The sequence below is a fragment of the Zeugodacus cucurbitae genome, chromosome X, assembly GCF_028554725.1.
Source record: "Zeugodacus cucurbitae isolate PBARC_wt_2022May chromosome X, idZeuCucr1.2, whole genome shotgun sequence".
NCBI classification, from domain to species: Eukaryota; Metazoa; Arthropoda; class Insecta; order Diptera; family Tephritidae; genus Zeugodacus; species Zeugodacus cucurbitae.
The window spans coordinates 134,670-140,063 of record NC_071672.1 but is presented as its reverse complement, the minus strand read 5'-3'; the positions used below and the strand labels follow the sequence as shown (position 1 = coordinate 140,063).

General features: G+C 32.4%; 2 pseudogenes; both read left to right on the top strand.

The window, feature by feature from the left end:
- Nucleotides 1–4,082: 4,082 nt before the first annotated feature.
- On the top strand, nt 4,083–4,261 carry LOC128923203 (5.8S ribosomal RNA; annotated as a pseudogene).
- A 703-nt stretch (nt 4,262–4,964) lies between these two features.
- LOC128923240 (5.8S ribosomal RNA) lies at nt 4,965–5,117 on the top strand (annotated as a pseudogene).
- Nucleotides 5,118–5,394: the final 277 nt, after the last annotated feature.

Below are 5,394 nucleotides of genomic sequence, written 5' to 3'. Positions count from 1 at the left end.
TCCGGCATTAATTTGTAAAAAAATTCCAGCATTAAATATCTCATCATCAGAAAATTGTCTTCGTAAATTCGGCCACACAGATATCAACCAGTTTGTAGTTGAATTTTGATCAACAGAGAAATTCACCGACAATTTATCCCGCCACAATGTTATGTCGAACTTTAAAACGACTGATCCAGCTTGCAGAACAATTGAAGTCGATAATACCAAAACGCGCGGCAAAACCATTTGCCTTTTCCTGTAGCATAGGGCCGCTGACAGGTATTCCTTTGTTTCTCATGTTTTTAAACCACTGAATTAATAATCAACATTTTCTTGTGATTTTCGAAGCCCCTTCGGTTTCAAAACATTTGAATTGAACGATTGCTTAATGCGGTTCTTGTTTTTAAAAATCATTGAGATTTTCGAATGACCCACGCCAAATTCCTTTGCGAGACATGAGTTAGATTCTCTATTTTCTAATCTACATATTATTGCACCTTTCTCCTCAATTGTAAATGCTTTACGTCGTTGTGATGACATTTTTTCACAGTAACAAACAAAAAACAATGCGTGACCGCCAAGCGTCAAAACGACCACGTGTCGAACGGCGTCGGGAATCAACGAACATTGCCGGAGGTGTAAAGAATCAGTTGTCAGTCATTCTAACCGGACATAATTTATTAAAAATGGGTCATAATAAGCGACATGTCACTGTAAGCGAAGTCATTACATCCGACTTTTTTATAAAGAATTTTATATGAAAACCAAACTTCGTAGAGTAATTACGTCATAGTAACCAGTTGGTCAATATAGGCGGAGTCATAATAAACGGATTCTACTGTATGTTGTATGAAAATTTTAATACTTGTATGAAATTGCATACTTAGTACTTATATGAAAATTTTTTTCAAATAAATATAAAAGTATTTAAGTGTAATATATAAATGAGAGCAAAAAAATTTATTCCTGGTTTGCTACAGTTGGTTTAAATAGAAATAATTTTGTTAATAATGAAATGTTATTAATTGAGATTATTCTTCTATACCTAACATAATGTAGTCGTTTTTTTTTTACTTTAACTTTTTTTGGGGTTTGTTCTTCTATTCACATAAAATATATGTGGGTAAAGAATAAAATTCAATAAAGTGAAATATTTATATTATTACGCTCGAATACTTTCATACCATATATGAAATAAAATGAAAAATAATTGAATTGAAATTATTAATTTCAAATCAAAAGAAAAACGTATATACTCTTAAAAAAATATATATACACTATATGCATTGAAATAAAGTAAAATGTATAAAAAATTATATTATGTGAAAGTTTAACAAATACAAGAAGAAACATCGTCCTTACATTAATAATTATATTATATATGTATAGAGAACGAAAATTCTTTCTCACGATAAGATACAATCTCAAAGTCCGAATAAGACCGCAATAAATATTACAATAATATGAAATTAAATGAAATGAAGTGAATTTTTTAATCAAATGGTGGTAAAAGAAATTTCATAATTATTTATTGTCGCGATTTCGTTCTTCTTTGCATTTTGTATATGTCGTGTACTTAATTTTCAAATATTGAAAATATCATTATAAAAATTTATATAGTATAAAAAATATTAAATAAATGAATAAAAAATAATATTCTGGTTGATCCTGCCAGTAGTTATATGCTTGTCTCAAAGATTAAGCCATGCATGTTTAAGTACAAACAAATTAAAAGTGAAACCGCAAAAGGCTCATTATATCAGTTATGGTTCCATAGATCGTTAACAGTTAATTGGATAACTGTGGTAATTCTAGAGCTAATACATGCAAAATAAACACGGACCTTTTGGAACGTGTGCTTTTATTATGCTAAAACCAAGCGATGGTAAGATCGTTATATTGGTTGAACTCTAGATAACTTGCAGATCGTATGGTCTCGTACCGACGACAGATCTTACAAATGTCTGCCCTATCAACTTTTGATGGTAGTATCTAGGACTACCATGGTTGCAACGGGTAACGGGGAATCAGGGTTCGATTCCGGAGAGGGAGCCTGAGAAACGGCTACCACATCTAAGGAAGGCAGCAGGCGCGTAAATTACCCACTCCCAGTTCGGGGAGGTAGTGTAATTGGAATGAGTACACTTTAAATCCTTTAACAAGGATCTATTGGAGGGCAAGTCTGGTGCCAGCAGCCGCGGTAATTCCAGCTCCAATAGCGTATATTAAAGTTGTTGCGGTTAAAACGTTCGTAGTTGAATTTGTGCTTCATACGGGTAGTACAGCTATAATTGTGGTATGTACATTACCTTATGTATGCAAGCGTATTACCGGTGGAGTTCTTATATGTAATTAATACAATGTATTTTTTATATATTCCTCCTATTTAAACCTGCTTCAGTGCTCTTCATCGAGTGTTGTTGTGGCCCCGTACAATTACTTTGAACAAATTAGAGTGCTTAAAGCAGGCTCCAAATGCCTGAATATTTTGTGCATGGAATAATGAAATAAGACCTCTGTTCTACTTTCATTGGTTTTTAGATCAAGAGGTAATGATTAATAGAAGCAGTTTGGGGGCATTAGTATTACGACGCGAGAGGTGAAATTCTTGGACCGTCGTAAGACTAACTTAAGCGAAAGCATTTGCCAAAGATGTTTTCATTAATCAAGAACGAAAGTTAGAGGTTCGAAGGCGATCAGATACCGCCCTAGTTCTAACCATAAACGATGCCAGCTAGCAATTGGGTGTAGCTACTACTATGGCTCTCTCAGTCGCTTCCCGGGAAACCAAAGCTTTTGGGCTCCGGGGGAAGTATGGTTGCAAAGCTGAAACTTAAAGGAATTGACGGAAGGCACCACCAGGAGTGGAGCCTGCGGCTTAATTTGACTCAACACGGGAAAACTTACCTGGTCCGAACATAAGCGTGTAAGACAGATTGATAGCTCTTTCTCGAATCTATGGGTGGTGGTGCATGGCCGTTCTTAGTTCGTGGAGTGATTTGTCTGGTTAATTCCGATAACGAACGAGACTCAAATATATTAAATAGATGCTTTCAGGATTATGGTGTTGAAGCTTATATAGCCTTCATTCATGAGTTCATCTTGAATGTGTAAGTGTTTGAATGTGTTTATATAAGTGGAGCCGTACCTGTTGGTTTGTCCCATTATAAGGACACTAGCTTCTTAAATGGACAAATTGCGTCTAGCAGTAACGAGATTGAGCAATAACAGGTCTGTGATGCCCTTAGATGTCCTGGGCTGCACGCGCGCTACAATGAAAGTATCAACGTGTATTTCCTAGACCGAGAGGTCCGGGTAAACCGCTGAACCACTTTCATGCTTGGGAATGTGAACTGAAACTGTTCACATGAACTTGGAATTCCCAGTAAGTGTGAGTCATTAACTCGCATTGATTACGTCCCTGCCCTTTGTACACACCGCCCGTCGCTACTACCGATTGAATTATTTAGTGAGGTCTCCGGACGTGATCACTGTGACGCCTTGTGTTTGACGATTGGTTCGCAAAAGTTGATCGAACTTGATTATTTAGAGGAAGTAAAAGTCGTAACAAGGTTTAACAAGGTGAACCTGCGGAAGGATCATTATTGTGTTCCTATCCGTAAATATTATAAAAAGCAAACAAACAAACAAACAAAAAAAGAATAAAAAAGAAAAATTATTTTCTTTTCATTCATTTATTTGAATGTTTTTCTTTTTTTTTTCTTTTTTTTACTCCTTGTATTGTAGTATAATGAAAATTATATCGCATACATTGTATTTGAACGCAACAAACCTTTAAACATATATAGTTGTACTTATTATTTATAAAAATAATATAAAGGATAAGTTAATTTGTTCTCATTAACGTGTAATTCCTTAAAAATTTATAGAAATTAAATAAAATGTAATAAAAAAGGAATTACTGTTTTTGTTGGACTAAGACATGCGCAACTTGTAAATATTTGGGTTGAAAATTACAATTTATTGAAAGATGTTTTAAAATAATTTATCTAATATACGAAAACGAAATGTAATATAATTGTTATTCTTTCAATAAATTAAAAACTCTTGACGTTAAATTAAAATAAACAAAAAATTATCACTCTAAGGGGTGGATCACTCGGCTCATGGGTCGATGAAGAACGCAGCTAACTGTGCGTCATCGTGTGAACTGCAGGACACAAGAACATCGACATTTTGAACGCATATTGCAGTCCATGCTGTTATGTACTTTAATTAATTTTAAAGTGCTGCTTGGACTACATATGGTTGAGGGTTGTAAGACTATGCTAAATTAGTTGCTTATTGTTTTAGTCAATTAAAAGAATTTAAGCACATGGTATATTACTGAATTGTATTTTTCAATCCATATTATTAATAGCATAAAAAGAAATATAGTAAATATATTCTTGAACACCTCATATTGGAACGAAATTTTATAATAAATAAGAATCTTAGTATTCCCAAAAACAATAAAATTTCAATATTATTTCAAATAATATATACATTTAGAGGAACGTCTCGCATAAAATATTATTTTATTCTAGGATTGCCTTACATGTAAAAAAGCAAGAAAATAATATTGTTGTTATAATGAAGTAGTAGTTTTTACTCCTTGTATTGTAGTATAATGAAAATTATATCGCATACATTGTATTTGAACGCAACAAACCTTTAAACATATATAGTTGTACTTATTATTTATAAAAAATAATATAAATGATAAGTTAATTTGTTCTCATTAACGTGTGTAATTCCTTAAAAATTTATAGAAATTAACTAAAATGTAATAAAAAAGGAATTACTGTTTTTGTTGGACTAAGCCATGCGCAACTTGTAAATGTTTGGGTTGAAAATTACAATTTATTGAAAGATGTTTTAAAATAATTTATCTAATATACGAAAACGAAATGTAATATAATTGTTATTCTTTCAATAAATTAAAAACTCTTGACGTTAAATTAAAATAAACAAAAAATTATCCCTCTAAGCGGTGGATCACTCGGCTCATGGGTCGATGAAGAACGCAGCTAACTGTGCGTCATCGTGTGAACTGCAGGACACATGAACATCGACATTTTGAACGCATATTGCAGTCCATGCTGTTATGTACTTTAATTAATTTTAAAGTGCTGCTTGGACTGCATATGGTTGAGGGTTGTAAGACTATGCTAAATTAGTTGCTTATTCTTTTAGTCAATTAAAAGAATTTAAGCACATGGTATATTACTGGATTGTATTTTTCAATCCATAATATTAATAGCATAAAAAGAAATATAGTAAATTTATTCTTGAACACCTCATATTTGAACGAAATTTTATAATAAATAAGAATCTTAGTATTCCCAAAATCAATAAAATTTCAATATTATTTCAAATAATATATACATTTAGAGGAACGTCTAGCATAAA